Source organism: Vicugna pacos, chromosome 25, assembly GCF_048564905.1.
Source record: "Vicugna pacos chromosome 25, VicPac4, whole genome shotgun sequence".
In the NCBI taxonomy this organism is placed as follows: Eukaryota; Metazoa; Chordata; class Mammalia; order Artiodactyla; family Camelidae; genus Vicugna; species Vicugna pacos.
The window spans coordinates 14238290-14264867 of NC_133011.1; the positions used below are offsets into that span (position 1 = coordinate 14238290).

Genomic DNA, 26578 nt, shown 5'->3' on the forward strand with positions numbered 1-26578 from the left:
CTGTGAATTGTCTTTTCACTTCCTTATTATAGTGGCCTTTGAGATGCAAACATTTTTCATTTCAAAAAACTCCAGTTTATTTTTGTTTTGATTGCTTGCGGTTTAGAAGTCAGATCTAAAAAAAATTGCCTAACATCTTTTTTGAAACATCATACCTACCTTTCCTGTTTCATCTCAAGTCCAGCCTTAAGCACACACCCAGACACAGACACCCTCTACACTTTAGCCAGTCCTATTCCTGACCACGTGAACTTGCCATACTCTCTCTGTGGCTGTGGCATAGGTAGCCTCCCTCACTCAGAAGTGCCTCAGTTGGCAATTTTTAAAAACTGACACGATCTACTTTAAATCTTTTTTTTTCTTTAACTGAAGTGTAGTCAGTTATAATATGTCACTTTCTGGTGTACAGCATAATGTTTCAGTCACACATATACATACATTTGTTTTCATATTCTTTTTCATTGTAAGTTACTACAAGATATTGAATGTAGTTCCCTGTGTCATACAGAAGAAATGTGATTTTTTATGTGTTTTATATATATTAGTATCTGCACATCTCAACCTCCCAGTTTATCCCTTCCTGCCCCCTGTCTCCCCGGTAATCATAAGTGTGTTTATTATGAATGATCCACTTTGGGAAGTTCCTCTAGTCCTACCTTCCATTGCCCTGATCTGTGACTTTCTATCCCCCTCTTTCCTCTTATAATCCCCGGACAGACAATTATGTGATATTTTAATTGTTCATTTTCACCTCTGTCACCCACCTTGCACCTTGAGCTCTTTGAGATCGGACTCTTTCTTTGATTTCTGGGTATCCCTGACTGAACAGTGGTCCGTAGTAAATACTCAAAAATATCTGAATGAATGTCTGCTGTTCTCCTCGAACTGCCTTCTTCGCCATCCACAGTTAAAGGCTACATCTTATTCAGACTTCTTCTCCGTGGGAGGACATGACTATTTGGACCTTTAACTTCTGTTCTCTGTCTTTCAGACCATCATACCCACGTGGTGACAGACACTAAAGTCCCCTATTTACTGAAGTAAAATTAGAGCAAGTAATTTGAGCTAAATGATTCCTGGATTATTTAGTTCCTAATCTGATTAAACACTAATTCTCTGGGTCAAGGATTAGAACTAGGTTCAGAGTCTTTGATTTTTTTCTCTGAAAGAGTGAATTTTCACCCAGAGAATGCAGACTCATAAGACATAAATAGCAAAGTTGAGTTCAAGACCAAACTCATTTTCCTTAGACCCACTGGGAAGAAGCGAGCGGGAAGGAAGTCCGGTCAAAAAGCAGATTAAAGGATGACAGTTGACCCAGATAAGGCAAGGTGCAGACTGACAGTGCAGAAGGGGAGTAGACATTACCTGACATCCCATGGCTTTCCTAGAACACGGAAACTTTAATCATGCGCGGTGACATGCAGGCACTCAGCAGTTCCGGGGCAGAGTCAGAGACTGGGTGTGTTTCATCAGGGTGCCCTGAATGATGGCCTTGTGAGGCAAGGGACCTGGCTCTGGTCATTAAGGGATTGGGCTTCCCTTTGTAATAGATTGCTACCTCACTTTCACACTTCAAATGTATTCTTGTGCCAGAATTCACACTAATGCATTGAAATCAAATTGTGTCCACCAGCTTTTACTAATTTAGAGCACAGCTTTTTTTGCCCTCTCCCCCCTCCAAAGTCTCATTACTGATTTGATTGGTTTTGGAGGGACAACGACAAGGCCCAGTATGTTGACTTCAGGTATCTCTTCTGAAGGTATTTTATTCTTGGTGAACTCTTCTACAGCTATTCTTAGGAGAAGGAAACCAAATTGGAGAATTTTTGGCACTGTGGCAGGTTGACAAAACTTCCCATTATTTCATATTATAAACACTGGACAAGAATGACTCCTTAATGACTTGGGAATATTGACATAAACCAGTGGTTTATGCTAGCAAGAGTCATTTAGGCAAAGAGCTTAATTCAAATGTTCTTAGGCAAATGCCTATAACATGATGATAGGATATTATAAACCCTTTATAAAAAAACCTGTATTTGTATTTTACAAATATGTTTGAATTTAACATCAAGCAGCTATGCTTAGTCAATTTTCTAATTGGGAAATATCTCTGAGTTATAAAGCATGACTTAAAATATTTAGTTTTGTAATTAACGTAGAAGTACAAAGATAATTCATGAATATTCTTATTTCCAGATGAAATTTTAGTTGTGGTTTTCTTAAGGCCAAATATCTCCATGATATAGCATATTTAATAACTAAAAACAGTTTGGAAGAAATTATTATTATAAGGAAATAATTTTGGAGTCTAGACATCTTTATGCATGATACTGGCTTACTGACTAAAATAAGAAAACTGAAAGTAAGAACTTATGTAGAATGCGACACCAGCATAAACTGAGAAATATAGAGGGAAGAAAGAAAAGTCAGTAAATGAAGAAAAATTAAAATTTCTTTCTCTAAATCATTTAATGTGTATTTCAGCTACAAGCCAATATTTGTGGAAGTGGTTTGTCATAAAAATCGGAAATTTTTCTACATAAAGACTGTTGCTGGAACATAGGACATACCTAAGAGAATATTAAAGACTTGATTTACCAATTTTTCTCAAAATAGAGGAAGGATTATATTTATGTGTGTGTGTGTGTGTGTGTGGAAAGAGAGGGAGGGAGAGAGCGAGAAATAGAGACACAAAGAGAGATGCAGAGTAAACCAGGTTGTTATCAAAGCATGACTTATGACTCAGGCGTTCTGAATAATTAAATATCTGATAAGCATGTTGTTATATACCTAATCACTAGAGTACAATGAAGTACCTTTACGTACAATGAAGTACCTTTAAAGTTTATATTATATGGAATACAATTTCATATTTGGGGATTCAAAATTAACTGATTTTTTTTCAAAGAGCATTATAGCACAATTCTAGAATCTTAAAGCTTGTGAAGACCTTAGGTAACAATGGTAGTAAATAATAAATGTTATTGGAATAGTGCTTGACGTTTTAGGAACTATTTCATTTACAGTGTCACGGGCAGGTGATGTAGTTCAACTTCCTGGTTTGACTGGTTGAGACTAAGATTGCCATTCCTTAAAGGACGTGGGTCACACAGGGTCCTGATACCATCCTGGGGTAGCACCTAAATTTCTGACATACATTTTCCTTCAAGTTATGAGGGGCAAAATAAAATATTCCTCCCAAGGAAGGGGGTAGAAGTATAAAGTATTAGTTGGAAATTTAATCACCTTTACCTGCCATGGAAGCGTAAACAGTGCTCCATAACGTGTTTGGCTTTGAGTAGTATCGGAAGCATTTTTATTTCAATGTTTAAAATTGCACGTAAGGAAGACATAAAATGGTAATAGGTATCTCAAAAACTAGAAGCTAATTTGGCTTTTTAGATTTAGGGGAACAAATCCTGAACTCTTCAGTGGGAAATCTCAGAGTTTTCATTGTAGTTGTTATGTCTGAAATGATTTACAAGTATAATTCATGGACTGTCATTATACCCAGAACCATCCATGCTTTATAACTTGTAATTCGCTAAAACATTTTATGCTTCTTGAAATCTACACACAGATTTACTGTTTAGAAAGGAACTATGTGCTTGCCTGTTAGCAAACTGCTTCTCTCTCTTTCTTTAACTTACTATCTGGTCTTGATCTGAGTTTTTAGCAAATAGGGTTGTGAGCACTCTGTCCTTTCAAGTTACCCTCATCCTCAAAAGAAGGGATTTACACACAGCACCTAAATCAACAAAAGTGATTTCTTTTTCAGGTTTCTTTTAGTTAAAGCTGCTTCCCTTCTGAAAGGGAGACTCGTATTTTGGATTTCATGTTTCTTCTTTAAGAACAGAGTTACATTTTCTTTCCACATTGGGAAATTTATTTGAAATCTTGTGCTGTTTGGGATTTACCTCCTCACTGCATGTGTTGCTATAGGCATTCACCAACTTCACGAAAGATAACACAGATAACCAGTAATATTCCAGAGAAGAGCACATATTGCTACTTAGATAGATACTTAATGAGTCATACTGACTTTCTGCTGTACCAGGAACACAAGTTCATTTCTGTGTCAGTGTCTCTATGTATTATTCTGTCTTCCTTCTGATAAGAACGATGATTCTTTCTCTGCTAAATGTAATATGTGGTAAATCATAAATTCATTAGTGAAACTCTGAAAAAGGTATTTCCTCTCTCCCCATTTTCATGACAGTAAAACAGGGAGCGTCCTTAGCTTTTGTTGGAGGAATTAAGATCAAGTGCTTAGAACAAAGCCTGAAATAGAGGAAGCACTTAATAAATACTAGCTTTTGTGAACTCAGGTGTCAGTAACATTTTGTCTTTATATGTTTTTCCCAGAGTCAGTTTACAAAACAGTTTTCAGAGCTAGTGAAAGAACTTTCACAAGCCGACAACCAAAACCGCCTCTGTAGGCAAGCCTTAAAAGCATCGTTCTATTTTCCCTGGATCCTTCTAGCTGCGGTTGGTTTTTCATACCAGAGCAATTAGCAGCAGTCAACTGACAGACTGTGATGGAGCAGCTGTCATTGGGGGAAAGGGAAGAAAACTTTCTGATTTAAATGGATCATGATTATCATTTGTCACCCCAAGTCACCAATACAGTTTCTTTTATTCTGTTAAGGAAAACAAGGTAAATGTAGTAATATGCTTTAGAGTCTTATCTGAGCTGCTGAATCCCCTATTTTTGATACAACTTTTTAAAATTCTTCAGAATCCACAAGTCCTTCAGAAATGAGATTAAATTATTCCCTTTTATTTATTTATTTATTTTTTGTCCAAATATCACCTCCTTAGATCGGCCTTCCCTGACGACCATATCTAGAACAGTAACCCCACACACGCTGGCCCCTTGCCTTGCTCTGTTTTTATCATTTCTTGATATTGTATGCTTAGCCCTTTATCATTTTGTTGTTGCCTTTTTCCTAAACTGTGATATAAACCACATGAAGACAGCAGCTTTATCCTTGATTTGTTTGTGTTTTGCTGTGTTCCTTGGCACATAGAACAATGCCTGTCGTGTAACAGTCATTTAAATATGGGCAGGAAGCAATGACTTAAATTGCTATAAGTTTATACTGCCTACTACAATCTTAGAAATCTTGAACTTTTTCTCTTAAAGCCTCTGTTTTATTCAGCCTTCACTGATATTTGTAAAACGTTTATAGCAAATCTTTCTGTAATCTCAAAGATACATTAGATAAACCTACATTACTCCTACTGCAGAGGTAAGCAAATATAAGCTGCGAATAAAGATATTAAGTGATAGAGCTAAGCTTAGTTTATCTGACTCAAGAGCACTGAAAATATTTCAACTGCTGTACTAAAAGTTCTGTTCTATGAAAAATAAAAAGGTGGGGGGAGGTCCAGTATTTTTTATGCCATCTATGTCTTTATAATCTCTTTTAAAACTACCCTCTCTACTTAAAATTTTTTCTTGGGACTAAGTTCCTTTTTCTCCAAATAAGTACTCTAATATGTCTGCAACAACCACAAATACCATAAATATGATATTTAAATTCAGGTTAATGGGATTTGGATGAGATTGAGAAATAAGGATACTTAAAATATTTACATCCTTTAAAAAATACCTACATATTTTTTCCTTGTTTATTGAAGCAGCCAATCTAACTATACCTACCTATCAACAAGTAATAATATCAAAAGACAACTAAATGAGCTAGGGTATATGTCAGAGAAACAAAGAGAAATGTCATCTCATTTCTCTAGAGAACTTCATTCCAGTGGGGGAAGACAGACAGGAACATCAAATATATGCACCCACATGTACCCCTATGTTTAGTACTTGCCCCTGCTCACCATCTGCTTCTGCTTCTCTCATGAGCTCTTCTGTTCCAACAGCCCAGTGCCACCTGATTGCTAACCACATGATCTTGCTTCCTACCTTTCAGAGGAGTTGGAAACTCTGAACTCTCTTAGTCTTAAGTACCACAATTTCCTATTCCTGTACCTGAAATTGTTCCTGTACATTCAACCTCACCTCCTTTTGTCAGGCTTCAAAGGAGAGTTCTTTTCTTTTTTGCTAGCTTCATCCTTCCATCTATTCGTGACCTAATCTTCTCTCTTCAAGAATTTTCTTCATTGCTTCTCTCTCCATTTTTTATATATTGTGTTAGCCTCTCTGCTAGCTTTTTCTCCACACCTCATACCCCACAAGGAGATTATTTTCAAGCCCACAACAGCACGCCTCTAGAGAGCCAATCATGACCATCCCTTCCCAACTCTGCTTTCAATAATGCCACACTGGTAGATTGAAATCTCCCCTTTATAGAGCAATTATTTACATGAGGGAAATTGGCAGATGCTACAAAACCAGACTCCCCCTCTGGTTTTTAAACATTTACAGGCAAACCACTAATGTATTCCTTCCTTCCTTTAAAACCAATTTTTTTAAAAAATGTAAGTATAGTTGAAGTTCAATATTAATAGGTTATAGGTGTACAATATAGTGACTCACAATTTTTAAAGGTTATACTCTATTTATAGTTATTATAAAATACTAGCTATATTCCCTGTGTTGTAAAATATATCCTTGTAGATTATTTTATATATAATAGTTTGTACCCCTTACTTAATACATTATCCCTAAATTGTCTCCCCTTCTCTCTCCCCACTGGTAACCACTAATTTGTTCTCTATATCTGTGAGTCTGTTTCTTTTTTGTTATATCCACTAATTTGTTTTATTTTTTAAATGTAAGTGGTACCATGCAGTATTTGTCTTTCTCTGTCTGATTTATTTCACTTAGCATAAAACCCTCCAAGTCCATCCATGTTCTTGGAAAGGACAAGATTACATTCTTTTTATACCTGAGTAGGCATGTGATTCCTCCAGTTCTGTTCTTCCTTCCTAAGATTATTTTGGCTATTCAAGATCTTTTGTGTTTCCATACAAATTTTATGATTATTTGTTCTAGTTCTGTGAAAAATGCCCTTGGTATTTTGATAGAGATTGCACTGAATCTGTAGATTGCCTTGGGTAGAATGGCCTTTTCAAGAATTTTTCAATATCTGCAGATCCATCAGTGTGATTCACCAAATTAACAAATTGAAGAATAAAAACCATACGATCATCTCAGTAGATGCAGAAAAAGCTTTTGACAAAATTTAACATCCATTTATGATAAAAACTCTCCATAAAGTGGATATAAAGGGAACATACCTCTTCATAATAAAGGCCATATATGACAAACCCATAGCTAACATCATTCTCAGTGATGAAAAAGCTGAAAGCATTTCCTTTAAGATCAGGACCAAGACAAGGATGCCCACTCTCGTCACTTTTATTCAGCATAGTTTTGGAAGTCCTAGCCACAGCAATCAGACAAGAAAAGAAATAAAAAGAATCCAAATTGGAAAGGAAGAAGTGAGACTGTCACTGTTTGCAGATGGCATGATACCATACATAGAAAATCCTAAAGATATGATCAGAAAACTACTAGAGCTCATCAGTGAATCTGGTAAAGTTGCAGTGTACAAAATTAACATGCAGAAATCTGTTGCATTTTGATATATTAATAATGAGCTATCAAAAAAGAGAAATTAAGTAAACTATCCCATTTACCATCACATAAAATTAAAGATATCTAGGCATGAACCTGCCTAAGGAGGTAAAAAACCTATACTCAGAAAACTGTTAAGACACTGATGAAAGAAATGGAAACCGACACAAACAAATGGAAAAATACACTAAGTTCTTGGACTGGAAGAATTACTATTGTTGAAACCAAGTTCTTGAATAGAGTAGTCCTCTCTAAATCTAGCAGCTTCCTCACTTCACATCAAATCTTTGAAATTAGACATTTGTTCCTGCCTCTACTGGAAGTGTTATAGCAAAGGGTAAAAAGTGCTTATTGCCTGACCCCCTAGGCCGTATTTCATGCTGATGTCTTGATTTCTGAAAACCTCCTCCTCTTGCTCTTTGACATAGTATCTTCTGGTTCTCCTCCCACTTCTCCGATCATTTCTTCTATAACTCCCTAACTGGATCCTCTTATTTGTCTATAATTATTAATATTCCCTTGGTTCTGGTCTGCACACTCAAAGTTGACTAACTCATCAGTGTTCCTAGCTTCAAAACATTCCATTAATTATTGCCAACTAGAAAGTTACAGGTCAGACTTTTTGCCAGAATTTTAGATGGACATGTCCAATTGCCTTCTTAATATCTCTGCTTAGTTATGTCACAGGCATCTGAAACTCAGCATGTCAAAACCTTAATTTTTTTTCCCTTTTAAATGTTACACCACATTCTGTATTTCCTATCAGGTTAAATGGCCTCGCCATCTACCAAGTCAGCAAAGTCAAATACCTTGGAGGCATAAAGACTCACTTTTCTTCATTCTGCACATCTAATCAGCCACTGAATATCTTTCTTTCTCTCTTCCTGCACCATTCCATCTTCATCCCAGCTACCTTCTTTTAGGTCGCCATCATTTCTTACTTAGACTGTTATGATTTTCTCCTAATTTGTCTTCCTGCCTTCTGTCAGACTCCTCAGCTAGCTCTCCCCAGTACTCCTAGGGTGATACTTAAAAATTTTAAATCTGATCAAGTCCCTCCCTTAAGTAAAATCCTTCCATGGCTCTTCACAGCCTCTAAGATAATTTCTTTCCGTACAGTACTCTTTCAATTACAAATAAGAGAAAACTCCACCTAATCACATCAAATTTCTGCAAGACAAGAAATATTTGTTTGACTGCAAGGCCCTCCATGATCTGCTAGCCCTTGTAATCCTTCCCAGTCCTACTTCTTACCATGAACACCCCACTTCCACTCTTACGCCCTAAGACCCAGTATACCATCCCCTTCCATTCCATGCCCTTCATGCTCTTTAACACCTCCTGTGTGTCTCGGCTGATGCTTCACCCTCTGCATCTTTCAAAAGTTTTATCAAGTGTCATCTTCTCAATAAACACTTTCCTGAAACCAGCCTCCTTGTGGATGAACAGCTCTGCCTTTCTTTGTGTCCCAGCTGTACTTACAAGATCTTTTGCCATAGTTCCTGTAACTTATTGCATTCCTGCATTTTTGTTTTTCTACTTCTGCTGTGCTCCAAGATCCTTGAGGGCAGGGAGCACATTTTATTAGTTCTTATATACTTAGCATTAGCCTGACCTATAGTAGGGACTCCATAAATAATATCCTATTAATATAATTTATATAAATGTTGCATAAATATTATATAAATGAAGAATAAAGTGAGAAATAGGCAGAAACAATACTAGGACTCTCAGTTTGCAACAATTAATTTTGACTAGAGCTGAGAAGAATGAGTTGGGTAATGTTTCTTACTGAAAGATTTTAAATTAGAAACCACTAAACACATATGTTCCTGCTATACAGACAACTGTCATTATCTGGACTTTTGATACCCAAATATTTGCTATAACATTGTATAGAAATTTTCACCAAAGATTTACTATCCAGATAGAAATTCAAGTAACAAGTTTATGTAGTTCAACAATGGAAATGTTTAAGTTGTAGGTGAGTCCCTGCAGCAGAATGTAGAGTATTCTTCTATCAAACTTAGCCGTTCTCTTTATAGGATCATGTCATTGTCTTCTAAGGAAATGGAAAAGACTTTGAAGAAAGCTGATGGGCACAAAAGGTCTAGGAAATCCCATTCATTAGTAGGAACATTGGAAGTTTATTGAGAGAGGTGAACACACAGAAGATATAAGCCTGGTCATGAATATGTCTCCATCTCTAACACATTAACTTTTTTTCTACTTGTGAAAGTATCTATAACAATACTGTATTGTGATTATTGGTTTTGGAGAGCTTCACTGCATCATTCAAGCATAGTATGGTATGTTTGAAAAGCTAGAAATATGTCTCATGCAGCGGATAGATAATCATAATCTTTGAAACCAGGTGGATGCTACTGAAGCCACTACACACCTATGAAGATCCTCAGAAGAAGAAAGAGATTAATGATTTGGTAAAGAAGTCAAGTTTCAACATCAAGCCTAAAATCGTACAAATGATTAAAAACCTATGGAAGTCAGCACTCTCTGAAGATCACAGAAGAAGCAGCTTCTTGGTAATGAGGTTGAGGCAGTTTTCCCCGCTGAATTACAGAAAACTGTTGATAAAGGGAACTAACAAATTTTCATAAATACTGACTTTCTTGATTAAATTTAGCTTAAAAAAAATGAATGTCATCTTACCAGAGGATAAGAAAAAAAAAGATTGAGGGCATTAAATATCCAAGATGACACAACTTTTGAGTGAAAATCTAAAAGTAATGTTTAAAAACAAGAAATTCAACCAACCAACAAAAACCTGTGTATTTGTATAACTCTAAATATCCCAGAGTCCTTATGTTGGAAAGTGTTGCAGAGTAAATTGCCTATTATATGGTCCTCAAATCATAATATTTTGGTTGACAGAAGAGGCAATCAGTCATTATTCAAGGAATCATAATTTCTGACAGTTCATTTCTCAGGGATGTGAATTCTTAGAAGAACATAAAGAACTGGGGTTGAGACTTGAGTTAATTTTTATGTATATAAAATTTATTTTATATAAAATAAAGAGTTGATGAAGATGTTGAGTAGGTACTGCTGTGAAGAAACACAATTTGGATAATAAGCTAAGAAAATGCTTTTTTTTTTTTCATCTCAGCATGGATATCTGAACTATTTTCCCATTCTCAATTCATTTTGCCAGTGGCGACATTATCCCTCCGCAAAGGGGACTTTGTACCTTCATAGGTTGTGGCTTCATCGAACCTTCAGTGATAAGCTCTGATGTTTAGAGACACTTTCTGTTTAGCTCCAAAACATGAAAGATCGTCAGTTTTCATTTTTAATTAAGCATATCTGTCTCTGCAAAATGGAAGTCAAAGGCTATTAGAGAAAAGCCAGTTTTCCTTCAGGCTCACAAATTTCGAAAACAAAACATTTGCCTTACCAAAGATGTGTGCGTATTTTTCTTGTAGTCTGTATCTGAAGGGAAAAAATGCCTCACTCTAAAATGCTATCTATATTCCTTAGAAATAGGTATTGCCTACATGTAGGGGCTGACTAGCGGTTATCAACAGAGAAGCTCTTAACATTTGTGATTTCTTCTCTTAGAAGTAGGCTATTTCTCCTTGCATCTATTGTTTAAGTCTCTTATGCAGATTGCCTTCATTGTCAAACAGAAGGAAAAACAAGAAAAATCAGAAGAAAAACCAATAATTTGCATGACCATAATGATACAGCAATTTAACTAAGATAATTTAATAGATATTTATTGATGGTTCCTCCTAGAAAATAAACCATGCTAAGTAATATAGGAATGAAGAAAAAAAAGTAAGTTGACATCATTGCTCTTGAGGAACTAGTAGGACTCAGATAAATGAATAATAATAATGATTGGATTTCTTTGGCTTTGGTAGTTTTTCCCTCAAATATGTATTAATAATTATATTTTACATAAATATTACTGTATCTCCTCACGGGTTGTCTGTCCATTTGCTGTAACATATGGCCAGAAACTTCAAATCCCGTGTTTCTTAACTAGATAACTATTTCTCAGATAGTTAAATAATTCCGTAATGTGTTATTAATATACAGTGCTCACTTTTAACAGACAGGTAAACCAAAACACAAGTGAAATGTGATGACTTTTGCAATAGAAATATGTATGCCATGAGAAGGATACTAATATCAAGGGGACGTCATGCTTCTGAGTTTGAAATTGCCAGGGTATTGATATTTGAGCTGTACTTTGTAGGAAATAGATCTTCTGGACCAGGAGGGGAGAGACATTCCCAGAAGTGGGAATATTAATGATCAGTCTGTTAGTTCTGAGCCACATAGGCATGTAAGTGTTTGGTTTATTCAGGAAATAACCAAGCACAGTGTTGTGAGGTCTTAGGGGACAGGCAGGGTAGGGGTAGCTTGAGATGACAATCAGCAAGGTGACCAGAGCTTAACTGTGAAGGGCCTTGAAGCAAAGTCTGGAAAGTCTTCAGGAAAAAAATCAACAACTATATATTACATTCCTAAACTGCATTGTGTTCACAGGCTGGTTCTCCCTACTTCTCGCAAGTTAATTCTGAATATTAAGTGCTTATGTCCTGAAACTACAGGAAGCATCATTAAATATGCCTAAGATATTTGTTCACTTGGAAGATTTATTTAGAAAAGAAAAGTTCTGCTGCTTTGTTTCTTTCTGTTTTTAATTAAACTGAGTTTTGGCAGTCCTTTCTACTCGGCAATCCACATAAGACTGAACATCTAGTGACTCATCAAAATGTACTGTAAATTCTAAAAACCCTAGGCAGTTTAGAGGTATCATACTTTTAAAAAGGCTTATTTATTTAGTGCTACCCTTGAGTACAATAATGTATACTTGAAAGGTTTGAGTTTTGAACTGAGAATTCAATGTAATGTTTTTGACTAGTTCCAATATACAGAGTGCTGTGCTAAGCCTGCAGCAGAGGGTGAAAAAAATTCACTGAATGGTGGTAATCCAACACGAGTGAAGACAAGCCAGAAAATAGAGGATAGACAGTATGGGAGAAGATCCCAAGTGTAGTATTTAGGTGGTAGAGCGCTATTCGAGGTTTCCTAAACAAGGAATTTGTGTATGTAAATGTTTTGCCTTAATGAAGTTAATTTCTCATATGGATTGAGGGTCAGAGAAAAGTTCGAACCCATTGTAACAGTTTCCACCCAGTGATTTGAAAACTGTGTACCAGAGAAGACCAGTGCTCAGGGAAGAGGCGTCAAGTATTTTCCAAACACTGACACGTTCCTCATCAAATACTAACCTGTCCAAAGAACTTTTTTTTTTCCCGACTCTCTTTTCAATTAGAATGCTGGTTCATTCTTGAGATTTTAAATTATGCTTTATTACATATTTGTTTATAGATGCTTTAAAATATCTGAAAAAAAAGATATTTAAGACATAATATAATAAGTGCTTGAACTTGGGTAGTGGTAGTAGAAATAAAAAAGAGACAATGACTTGAGATATTATTAAGTGGTAAAACAACAACAACAACAAAACAAGGTTTGGCAACTGTTTAATAAATAACCAGGAAAAGTGATTCTGGAAGTCAGGAAAAAAGATCAGATCCATAGAAAGAACTTTGTGAATTATCTGCTGGGAAAGTCACATTAGACAAAACTCTTTAAGAATTTCGACATAAAGGCAATGGAGGAATGATGTTGGATGAATGGAGAATAGAGAGGATTGGGAGAGCCTGGATATTTCAGCATCCTGAAAGTCAAAGAAGGAGAGTTCAGGACAAGTGAACAGCTAGAGGGAGTCTGTCAGAAGACTGTTGGAATCAGAAGGCAGTTGGAATGAAATATTGGCTAGTTGACTGGTGATGAGAATGTTGGAGTAGAAACCAGAAAGCAAAAGTGGGTGGTGAAAAAGGAAAGGCAGAAGATATAGTTGTAATAGTTTGTGAACTTTGTCAGTAAAGAAGGAAGAGAAAGGAACAGTTTGAAGTCACAGGAAGGAAAGATTGCACAGAATCAGGGACACAGAAGAGAACCAGAAAGAGGCAGAGATGCATCTGTAGGCAACAGAGAAGCTTATGGTTGCATTATGATTCCAGAGAGAATTAGATCGAAGCATAGATGCACAGATGGAAAAGGTACCTTTGTAGATCACAGAACATTAAAATGAATTTTTCTCAGAAAGTTCTAACAAAGTCTGGTATAGTCAATGATTCTGAAGAAAATAATCTCAAACTGTTTTAAGGTGATCTTTGCTTAGTGTGTTAATTTATTTAAAAATCACTCCAAGGTCCATAATCTTTTATTTCTCTATGATAAGTATTTCCTATAATTTGCACATAGGGGATATTTTGGAAGTGGGTACTTATGATAATCATAAATACAGCCAAGTCTCTGTGATAAATGCTTTTGGACCAGTTGCTGACATGCTCAATTGAATACTAATACCTCCCATGAAAGGCTTTAATGTAAATAAAATGACAGCTGCAGTGCAGCAGAAGGACACATAAAGCTTTGCATTAGCTTCTCTCCAAGGTTACCATCTGTGCTGATCTGAAGTTTTAATGTGTGGGATTTCTCAGCCCTCTGCAAAGACCGTATTTTCAGGCTAGGTATCAATAGGGTATAAACACCACCTGGGAGGGACTTGTGCTATTTAGTCTACAGCCATGCTGACCTTAATCACTCAGTTATTCTAGAGAGACACATCTGTCTCCTGTTGGAAACTTTGTGTAATGGTTGTAGAAGTAGCTAGAATATCAGGATTCTTTGACCCTACTTTGCATATGCAAACAGAAGAATGTTACTATTAAAGCATAATCTAAATAAAATTGAGAAGCAAAACAAATTTGAAAAACAGAATGACTTCTACTCAAAGTCTACATAATTAATATCCCATGATCAATATATGAGTTTCAAACAAATACAAGATAATAACATTTTAGAAGTCTAAAACCTATAAATGTGGCCAAAATTAAAGAAATATTTTTATAGTTTAAAAGGAAAAGAGGCACTACTTTTAGTTCAGCATTCTGTAGAATTGTACATTTCTTTATCTGAGACATTTATTCTCTTAATTTCTCAAAACACATTTATTATGTATCTTCTCTGTCTCAGACACTATGCTAGGCCTTGGGTTCACTAGGTTATGCTAAGACTTGATATTTGTCCTCAAGGAATTTACATTCTGGAGGGAAATACAGACTAACATCAAGGAATTAAGCTACTGTTTCTAAAAGTTGTCATGGATTAAGAACAAGATGTTATCAGAGAACACAGAGGGCTGCACATAATGAGGATTAGGGAAGTTTGGAAGAAACACTGTCTATGCTGTCAGATGACCTTGAGTCTTGTAAACTGAGGTTTTACTGTGAGGCAAATAGAGCAATTAAAAGTGTATTGGGGCAGACATTTTTTATCATGAATGTCTCTTCCTTCTTCTTCTTCATAATTGTCATCATCTTGGCCATTATCACTTTTTCAGCTCTTGCTATGTGCCAGGCAATATATGCCAGTACTTTGATGCATGATTTTTTAAATTTTTCATTGTAATCTTATAAAGACTATTAACAGTCCTGCTTTAAAAATAAGGAAACAATCAAGGGAATGTACTTAATTTTCCTGAGATCGTAAGTTACCAAGAAGCATAGCTGAAAATCATACACAGATTTGTCTGCCATCATTGTCCCTGCCTTTTTATTCTATTTTTCTTAGGTAGAAAATGAGTGCATTTCCATGAAGATCATTCAACCCATAGTATGTGCAGACACATAATTATGTACACATGTGAAAAAGCAAGATTCAGAAGAAAGTGTGTATAATAGTCTACCATTTTGTGAAAACCAAGTGGATTGATAAACAGAGTTTGATATCTATAGAAATCCATAGAATAAATCTTTAAGAATAAAGAGTTACTTATATTCTCCCAAAGTCCTGGAGGTCTTGAAATTAATAATGCAAGTATAAGAATAAAATAAGGAAAAACATTAATGTTCAATGTGTTATTTTTTAGTCATTCAAATCATATTGCTGCTAAGATACTGCATTTTGTCCATTTATTAAAACTTGGAGGGTATTTGGTACTTAAGGGTTTGTACTTAAAAGACAATTCCTGACCTTTGCAAACTTACAGTTTATTTAAACAAGTAAAAATAATATATACATGAAAAACTGTACAAATTTTAATGCTCAATATATTTTAATTGCTAAATTGGATGCAAGTTAGTTCAGAAAGAGGGGATTATCAGAGATACCTGAAACTTTGAGGCAAAGAGTTCACAGAATCTGTGGGCCTTGTGATGATCCTGGAAGAATTTGGGTACATGCAGTTAGAGGGCCATGGAGAAGAATCAGAACTTTGTTGTATAGTCAGGGCTCAGGAATGAGCATTGTAAGCAGGCAAACTCAATCACAGTAGGGAATTTAGGTTTGGAAATATCAATATTAGTTTATAAGGGAACCCGAAAGCAAGAAAGAGGCCTTTGATTTGATGTGATAATAAAAAGGAGGCCACTCTACAAAATTCAAAATGTTCTAATATTTCCTTGATGATTTGTTTTGCTAACATTTATTTTGAATCTTTAGCAAAACATATTTTCCATACTTACTGCATTTTATTCTTCACTTTATGCCCATTACTTCTTATGCCTTTAGCAGAATTAGAATAGATGTTTACCTCATCACCTGTACAGTACATTATTTAAACAAAATCCAGTGAACCATTGGTCTTACCCAATCCTGACTGGACATTCAGGGAAAGTTGAATCATAACGTATATTTTGAAATGTTTCTACGATCATGAAGATATACTCTCCCTTGTGACAAAGGGACAGAGTATGGCTCTCAGTAATGTTAGAATTTTGGCCAAAAACTATAAATTCATACTTCAGTTTGGAGATTGACATTGGGATTAGTATAAAGATTGCGAATCATCACAATGAACAGAAAATTTAAACTCACCTTAAGATTGTAAAGATGTTTTCTCTGGAAAGATTGCATTGATGAGCAAAGAATCATTTAAATGTCATTTAAAAGAATAACAAGCCTGCTACTGACGCCTTTGAGAAACTTCACATCATCAAAATATAAACATAACAAGCTTTTTTAGTGTTTTTCAACTCAGTAAACTTTATTGAATGCATTAAGAGTGTGTATCCTTGAAGAAATAAATCAGGTAGTTATAAGATGGAAATAAAATAAAAGATGACACAATACCAGAATAAAAAAAGTGATTATTGTAATTATGAATGGTCACTATGATTTTTTTTGTGTTCAAATATTTTATTTTTATAAACATCCAGGTTTAAAATCAGAAAAAATGTAATTCTTTAATGTTTATTTTATTTTTACAAATCCACACTTAATGTAAGCTTATCAAAGTCCAGGTTGGTAGTGATTGCAGGTAAAGTACACTGAGAAAAGACTACCCTTTTTAACAATGCTTTGCCAGCATCTTAGGAAATTTTCTGAACCTTAAGGACAAAAATCAAGACCCTCTCAAAGAAAATTGAACCAAAATTCAACAGGCAAGAAAGACTTAATTCAAAACTCTTGTGATAGGAAAGAGAGACTGAACTCAACTTGGCTGAAACAAAAAGCAGGAAGGTTTTTAAGTTCTGAGATGAGCTAGTAGTAAAGTACTGGGGGATGTCAGAGGGAGGTTGGTCAATATGATTGGTTATCTGTGCGAATTGGTGCTTGTGGAAGTTAGTCTCCTATCCTCCCACAGAGGCTGGATAACAAAGTGCTATCTCCTTCTATGGTGACATTTCAAAAGGATGGCTCTCAGGTCTTTGAGGAAGAGATTCCTGGGTTGTAAAGCTGGCAAGAAGCTAGAAGAAGATTTCCATTTCAAAGGGGCAGAGAATGAATTTCCAACTGTAGTTTTTCTAAAGTAAATGCTCTAAGAATGGGGTGGTCAGGGGCCACAGTTAAGAAGCCTATCTAAAGTTTAGTTAGACTAAAGGAAATGATAAGAGGCTGTCTTGGTCAACTCTTCATTTATATTAGGTTGTATCGTGTACATTGACAATATCTGACCATTTTTTGACCTATAAAAACAAGAGTTTCATATGGCTGCGACCCTGGGATCAAACTTCTTTGCACATTATTTTTTCATTTTGGAAAAGCAAACAGATCTGGAATCGTAGTTTTAGTTCTGCTCTTTCTCACTCTAGAATAAACCTGGGGATGGTTTTATACTTGTTTACATAAATATGGTGTGTATCAGGGAATGTGTTAATCAAAAACAGGGTAAAAATTAAAGTTAGCAAAAATGGAAAAACGGGTTAACATGAAAAAAAAAAAAGCAGACTTCAAAGCCTTGAATAGCTCTTAAAGAAATGTCACAAATTTGTTTCAGAGCTTCCTGTAAGTTAAAGCAAAGAAACAAGCATAAGTTGCAGTGATGACCCCTTGTTGTTGAACAGTGTTCAGGCAAACCAGATTAAAGTAAACCAGAAATTATGATAATAGTTTTCCTGATGTTGAGACCTGATGCATTTTTCCATTGGGTGCTCATAAGGGCAACATTTGTGTATTGCCTAATATTTCACTAAACCTAATATCTGATTTTACAGGCCTGGTTTTGCTTGTTTATTTTTTATTTTCTTTAATCACGTCCCTCAGTGGAAACTCTTGGCAAAACCCCAAAGTATAACTCACTAAAAGTAATTTGTTTAGCTTTAAAATAATAATATCCAGATATACAGTTCTCTAAAGATAGAGTTAAGAATGTCTAGAAGAATGAATTGTGTCAGACAGTAAGTACATTCTTTTTGAGGGGAGGTGGTGGAGTGTACCCAAACCCTTGATAAGGGTCAGGTAATACAGATTGTGAGACTTTGAAGTTATTAGTTTGGAGAGCAGAATTTGGAGTTGCCATATCCTTAATAGATGTAAGTCCATATGTTTTAAGAATTAACAAAGGTAAGGTGGACTTGAAAGCCTCTTGGAATATAAGGAGATAATTTAGGATATGGACTTTTTGTCTGCGTAGTCTGCTAGTAGTCAGGGTCTATTAAACTTAGAACCCATTAGAATGATGGTACTTTCTGTATTCCCCTATGGCTCCTTATGTGTCTTTGACCATACACAGCAATTTTCAGAGTGCATTCTGTTTTGTTCTATTTTTTACATGATGGCATCTGTGTTAGTGAATTCTTCATGAGCAGAGACTATATTTTATTAATCTCTGTATCCTTAGTACTTATGGCTTGGTAAATAGGGCACAGAAAACATTTTGTTGACTATACATGATTTAAGAAAACCAAAGAAGTTTGATATTTAAAATTATATGTCAAGTATGTAAAATTACCACAAACAATGGATTAATTCCACTTCCCCTCTCTCCCACATTTGCCACCTTGCAGTAGGTGCAACATCATAAAATATTGGGGGTGAAGGTCACAGAGTCTCAAACATGATGGTAGGCCTTGCTGGTTTTCTCCCAAGACCCTCTGTTACCCCTTTCCTTTCTAATAGCAGTGTGCTTTGTGGTTGGACAGATGGCTGCCTAGAATAATGGCTGCATTGTCTGGTCTCCCTTAGAATAGGAGTGGTCATGTGACTGTGCTATGGCCAATGAAATGCAAGTGGAAGTGTCATGTATAAATTTTAGGGTGCATCCTTCTTTCCCTTTTCTACTTTCTGCTGGAGGGACCCAGACACACTCAGTGGACTCAGCAGTCACTTGAAGCATGGCAGGGAACCATGTGCTAAGAATGGTGGAACAACCTGAAAGGGGCCTCCATCCTTGGTGTTGCCATATCTGCCTTGGACGTCTTAAGACTCAAGATTTGTTTCTATGAGAAAGAAGTAAGCTCTGCCTTTTCTAAGAGACTTTAATTTGGGATGTTTTTGAAATTTGAAGCCTTGTATTCTCTACTTCAGGGAATGAACGTTTTATTTACATTTCAGTTAATTTTCAAGTTAAGGCATTCAGCTCATCATAGGTTTGGTTTAATTTTATCTTTGACTTGACATGTCTTAAATTTTAGGAAAAAAATCCATATTTTCTCTTGTGTGTCTTAAACTATGACAAAACTACTGACCTGGACAAAATAAATCTGTGAAAAGCCACATAGACCAGGTTCTAAAGATACCACTTTCTTCCTTTTCTTTCTAGGTCTTCTCAAACTGTGAGTAACTAAGCGGTTTGTGCATCATTCTGGTAGCAAAGCTGAAATTCCCAGTGGTCTTGACCTCCTCATTCCCTGTTCTGAAACCAAGAGACGGCTGCTTGACAAGACTCCTTAAATTGCTGCAATGTCTGTATCTAGTTTATCGTGGTAAGTGAATTACTTCCTAACTTTAAAGGCAAGTGCATGTAGATCATGAAGCAGTATTTTGTGAGTAAGGTGCACCTTCAGAAGTGAAACGGAGAGTTAGAGTAACACTGTCAGTGTTTGTCTCTACGAGTCTTCTGTTCCACCTCTACTGGACTCTCCTTGTCTGGGCTTCCTCATGTTAGCACCGCACGTATAGTCAAAACCTACTTCAGTCTGTGAACAGTTTGGTCTGCCTGCCATGATGGTGTACGTAACTGACCACAGCCATGTGTTGATTTTAAAATTTAACTCTGAAGCTTGATGGGAGGAGGGGGTGCCTAATTGTGATCCCCACCTGTAACCTAGGAATTTTGTAAATAAGGTTAAGATACTTTTATTCATATTTACAACTATCCAAGCAATATTCCCAGCTTTTAAAAACCAGTATGAGAAAATTATTTTTTACATATTAAAAGCAAAAAAAATTCTTGCTCTAGAAGTTATGTGTATGACCCCTGGAAAAAAATACAAAATAATTCAGCCCTTTCTTTTGAAATCTCAGAAAGAAATATAATCCAGGAAACTTCCAAGTTTCTGGGGAAGTATGCAGTGTCAATCAGGTAAGGAGAGTGACCTGCAGCATGAATTCATGAAGATTTCATGAATCTTCCTCTTCAGTAAATAATGACCAAAAAGAGACAATGATTGAGTTAATGTTGGTTTTGAGAGAGACAAAGGGATGTACAGAATCAATTGCAAGCATCCACCAACAGGTGAGAGGCTCCTGGCTATGATCTCAGGGAAGGGAATGTTGCTGGTGGCAGAGATTGTTAGTGGGAGACATGAGGTACAAAGAGTTGAGAAAGGGTCCCATGTCTATAGCACAAAGGGGGAAATGGTGTGATGCCGAGGAGGGGATTGAAAGGACTTTGAGAGCTTCCTTTCTTGATAATCGTCTTCAATTCTTCCTTTAAAAACTGTTTTTATAATATTTATAAGAAAAATGTTATAAAACATACAGTTTTTATGATATGCAATCTAAGTAAATATTATCAATAGTGAACAATGACATGGTGTTTATCATGTACTAGGCACTTTTTTTTAGACATTTAGCCCAAAGATTCCTTACGGCAACCTTATTAGGAATTTAATGTTGTTATTTGCATTTCCACCAATGGAAAAGTTAGGCACAGCGAGTTAAGTAATATGCACAGTATGCCCACTATGTAGCAGAATTAGGAAGTGAAGTCAGGCAGCCATCTGGTGCACCTAACACAGCTACCCCTATAAAAACAAAAATGTTGCTGTAAAAATAATGTCCTTGCTATGTGCATGTGGCTTCAAGGCAAGTGCCCTGGTGCTCATTTCCAACCAGAATGCTTCCCTTAATGTCCTCCCAGATGGAAATCCCGGAGCCTCTCCTGGAAGGAGATGAGTATCTGGACCTGGGAACACTAGCAGGCATTAGCAGTAGCATTGAGGGTAGGATGCGGGGAAAGGGAATGAGCCCCCTAATTTCCTAGGAGAGGTAAGGAGGTTGTTGCTAGCAGCAACTTAGTTGAACTTCCAAAATTATATAAAGTGAGTAACCTTTATATACCTAATATAAATCTTAGTTACACGTGTTGTGTTACTGGCAAGAAATTGTCAGATTTTCATCATGATCACAAAAGAAGTGTGACAGAAAGATGCCAGCACTTTGCTGTAATTTAAGTGAAATGGCTTTTCAATTGCCCATCTCATGAAGACCCTCCACCTCTAAATCCAGTAATTCTACTCCCCTAGACCCTCCTGCACCCCTGCTTCTGTTAGTTTGGTGTTACTGTACATATGGGGACTGGTATGTAGAGAGAGATTCTAGTGGTGGCTCAGCTGACTTTGCCAAATGACATCTTTTGACCCCAAGTTGATTTTCATTGTGGTGCCTGCACACACTTCAGCTTTGTCCCATGGAATCTTAAAGACATTAGGGTACCTGGCAGAGGTGAAGGTGATTCAACTAGAGCCAGGTATGGAAGCAAGAGGACAGGGGATGAAAGTAAGAAGTCAAATAGCCAGTCACGATCTGTTGAGCATCTGTAATGTGCCATGTGCCATGCTCTGCACTAACTACCGGGATGCAGGGTTGGTGAAAAGTAAGGACTGCTCCTATAGGAGCTTACAGGTTAGCCAGGGGGACTAACTGTGATTGACACTTGAACAGCATGGGTTTGAACTGTGCAGGTTCACTTATGTGTAGATTTTTTTCAATAAATACTATTGGCCTTCCATACCTGTGGATGTGGAAACTGGGGAGATGGAGGGCTCCCTGTGGGACTTAAGCATGGTGGATTTTGGTATCCTTGGTGGGTTGGTCCTGGAACCAGCCCCCTGTGGATACTGAGGGAAGGCTGTGATCAGATGACTTAATTTAATATGATAAGTGCTCTGAAAGGTATATCTAGGGTGGTTTGAAAATCAAAGTGGATATTTGTTTTTATTCTACTCGGGAAGAAATGGCTTATTTTTCCTAAATATAAATGTACCTTTTGCATTTATTTAAAAAAACAAAGAAATACGCTAATTACAAAGAGTCAAACTCTATAGAAAATTATAAGGTAGAAATAAAAAACGTAAACCCTACCATTTATAGAAAACCACTGCTATAAATGCTGAGGTATATTCTTTTCTACATATACTCACATATTTTTGCAAAAGTGAACTCAAACCATGCAGGATATTTTGCCATCTTTTAATTTCACTGAATGGTTTCTAAGGTCGTCTCTCTATTCGAAGAGTGTAGAGTGACATCTTCACGTGTAAAGGCTGGTGACATTGTCTGGCAGTCGTGTTATTGATTTCACGCATCCAGGACTTTCATGTGTTTTCTGATTTTTGTTTTTACTATTGTAAATACTTCTCTTGAGATGAAAATTATTCTGCTATCTCAGGGTCACAGGTGCTGTGCTGTTCTGAGTAGCTGGTGAGGACCTGTCTTATTGCTGCTCCCTGAACTGCAGACACCAAGGCTGTGGAGAAAATATGTGATTTCAGAGAAAGTGTCTTGTCAACTCCTTCCCTTTTTTATTTTAGAAAAGGACCCATCATGCATGCTCACCCTTTCACCAGATTTAGTCCCTCAGAAACATTGAAAATGTACTGATAACTGTCAAAGAAATGTTCTCTTACAGTTGACTAATAGAGTTTTATCAAAAGGCAACAAAATAGTCCATCATGCTCTCCCATAAACTGGAAATATAACAGGGTCTGAGCTGTGAGAGTTATTGATGTGCTGGCTAAAGTTAGAAGTGGTGAATGGGCTTTACTGAATATGCTTATAGTTAGTATAAAATGCTATTATGAATGTTGGCAAGTTCAATAATACTCTAGTAAGATATTAAAACTGCTTTCAGTTTTCCTCTTTCTCTGCATATTGTGTGTTAGAATCCTAGAGTTGAGAAAGATGCAGAATTTGCTTTGTCAGATTATTCACTTAATTTGTGATATTTTTATCTACTTTCTTCTTTAATGAATAAGTGAGGAAGTGAATCATTCCATTTCATTCTTTGGTACCTGCATTGAGGAGGAAAAAAAAACATTCTGGAGAGACAGAGAAGCCCATTTATTCTAAGGAAGGGGACAGGGGAAGAATTAGGATCTTTTCTCAAAAGCTGCCTTGGCCACTCTTCTGCAAACTCGTTGTCCTGTTTACACTGTTGAGTGGTGGGCTCTTAGGGACAGGACTCGTGGTAGCAGAGCAAGTGGGAACTTGAACTGTCTCTGTTTTTGGAGGGATCAGAACCCACAGGAGGGAAAATGTGGATAAGTAGAGACTGGAAGGGAAGTTATTATCCCAAGTTTTACAGTAAAAGTTTAAAGTCAATTGTCAATAGCCTGTTATTGGAGAAGAGGGAAAAAATAGAAAGGTTAGATATAAATATAAAGCTAATGCCTCTGCCTGAAAAAAAGTTGAGACCTCTGAGTGCTAGGGAAAGCTTCGTTGATTAGATACTGTAAGTATTGCTCAGCATGGGAAGTGCATGTAGAATGAATGACTAATCCTTTAAAGTTCTGGAAAGAGAAGGTGGGCTTGAGAGCCTAAAACTTAAATCTTCTTGAAAGTGGAGCTGTTCAGCTTGTAAAGGAGTAGGTCCAGAACATACAAGAAGAGGTAAGTTGAGTTTAGGGGAGAACAAATAAGGAGAAAATAACCCAGGACAGAAAGAAAGGAGAGAATAAAATAGCCAAAATGAAAACTCAGTGTGTTCCCCCAAGTGACGTAACACATTTAGTTACAATGCAGTGATTTGCTTGTATTGTTTGTGTTCTGATGGGGAGGTAATTAGGTTTCTTTATTGAGTTCCACTTGGAGGAGGTACCAGGGATTGAACCCGGGACCTCTTATGTGCTGAGCATGCGCTCTACCACTTGAGCTATATACCCTTCCCCCTGTAATGCAATGATTTGGATGAAAGTCAATTTACCAGATTCTGAAAAATTTCCATATGTCTTTCTGTTCATAACATGCCCTTTCAGATAGAAACCCCTCATTATTAACATGATTAATACTATTTTGATTTGAGCTTGACACTTTAAGTAAACACATTATATTTTTAGAGTTCCTGCCTGTTTTTGGCTTCAAGCTATGTGCCTTTAGAAATAGCTTTCTAAAAATTAAATATTTATAGGAAACATCCTGGATGTTTTTCTCCATATATGTCTACCTCAGATTCTTTCTCCTTACATAATCAAATAATTAGCAAAACAGAATATTTTATTTTTGTTCTTAAATACTAGTGCCAAATAGACATGAATCACACTTGGAAGACAATTGGCAAGTTTTCGTCTGCTTAGAGGAGTTTGCTTTCTTGTGGAGTTAATGAGTCTGAGGTTGCAGGTTCAGTTCCCACAGGGACCAATTAGCTCTGCTTTCTTTTATGACCAGAGCCTACACCTGTGACTTTGACAAGCCCTCCTTTCCAAATTCAACATTGGTCACAAGTCATTAGAAACAGCTGATTGATCATCGCCAACTCATGATTAGTCTTGGGAAAAAAGTATAAACACTAAAATCAAGTGCTCTTCAGGGATTGATAATGGTCCCATGTATCAACTTCCTTTTGAACATCATCCAGGTCTATAAATATGCTTTGAAATTTGTCTTTTCATCAGTCTCAGAGGAATCTGAATTTACTCTGTTGTGAAACAACTACAGTAAATAATCACAGAATCCTCCTTTCTGTAGAAGCCTTTATGTAAAACTGGGCAGTCCATTCCAACCCTTAATGCTAGAGGTACTAAACACTGGCTCTTTTTAGACATTAATAATTAAGGTAAAGACCAGTGAATGGTCTATGAAATAACTTTAGTCATTAAAATAGTTATGTAGGCTGTTGCATTTTTTCAGCATGATCAAAATTAGATTGACTGTAAAATCTTAAACATTGTTTGCCACTGGTGTACAAATTTTCAGTGATAGTGTTATCTTGGTACATATCCCTCATTGTCTTCTTGTGTTTATTTGTTTGCTTGTTGGATTTTATTTGTTTCTTTATTTTTTTAAGTGTTTTTATGATTGTGAAGACAGTTCAGCTAATTTTAAAACTATTCCAGTTCGATTGAGGACAAAACACTTTTCAACTCAGTTGGATAGTCATTAAGAGTTAGATTCATTCATTTATACTTGGTTTTATGTTCTTTTCTGAAGACTAGGATTATTGTTATGAGTTTTATAGGAATTTCATTACTGTGCAGTTAGATACATTAGTATAGCTTAATTGCATTATTTTTATGTAAATTAGGAGTCTTTTAAATCCTATTTTTAATTTGTTTTATTCATCCATTTCTTCATCCAACAAATATTTTGAGTGCCTACAATATACAGATTTCAATGATGTGGATAGAATGTTGAAGCAAACAGAAGTCCCTAGTCTCATTATGCTTACGTTCTAGTACTGAAGACAGATACACAGATTAACAAATATGTTTTATAGTATCAGATAGGGATAAGGATTTTGAAGAATAATCAAGCAGAATGAAAAGGTAGAAAAGCAGGGTGATGGCGGGAGTAGGGAGTTGGTCAAGAAAAGTCTCTTGGGCAAGGTGGCATTTAAGTAGAGAGGGAACGGTCTGTACAACCTACAGAGGAATGCTGGTTCAGGCAGAGAAACAGAGGGACAAAAGCCCTGAGACTGAAATGTACCGGGTGTGTCTGAGGAACCATGCAGGTAGCTAGTTTAGTGGAAACAACCAATAGAGGGGAGAGTCCTCAGAACTGGGTTTGGAGAGGTAGCAGGGGCCATGTAGGTCATGAGAAAGACTGAACTGTATTCTTAATGTGATGGGAAACCTTGCCCTCACTTATCAGATTACAGGCAAAATTTCATCTAAAATATAAATTTAGGGAAATTCAGTACTGGGAAGAACTAAGTGTTGAGACTGGAGTCTTGATCTGATTTAAATTTAAAAGGACCTCTCTGTGATCTTCAAATTTTATTAAAACAATTCATATTGTATTCTTAAAATAAACACACAAGCAGATATGATTAATGAGATGTAATAATGAAAGGAAAAATAAGTTAATGAAAAACCTTTTTCACAAGTATAGCCAGTGTCTTATTATCATCCATTTTAAAGGATCCAATAAACCTGATATATCTGAATAATGATATAAAAGAAATTTCATCCACAAAAATATCTTGCATTAAGGAGTTTTACAGTAAATGAATGAATGTTTTTGTAAATTGTGGAAATTCAGACTACATTATCTATTATCCAACTCCTATTTTACATTTATTTTGAAATCCCCACAATGAAC

The 26578-nt window shown here is 36.2% G+C and overlaps 1 long non-coding RNA gene across 1 annotated transcript in view; it reads left to right on the forward strand.

The window, feature by feature from the left end:
* The window catches only part of LOC140689268 (uncharacterized), a 188894-nt gene that overhangs the window by 56518 nt on the left and 105798 nt on the right, over nucleotides 1–26578 (forward strand). Inside the window, exon 2 of the long non-coding RNA XR_012064152.1 lies at nucleotides 19641–19803. This is a non-coding gene — a long non-coding RNA (uncharacterized lncRNA). The remainder of the gene's footprint in view (nucleotides 1–19640; nucleotides 19804–26578) is intronic.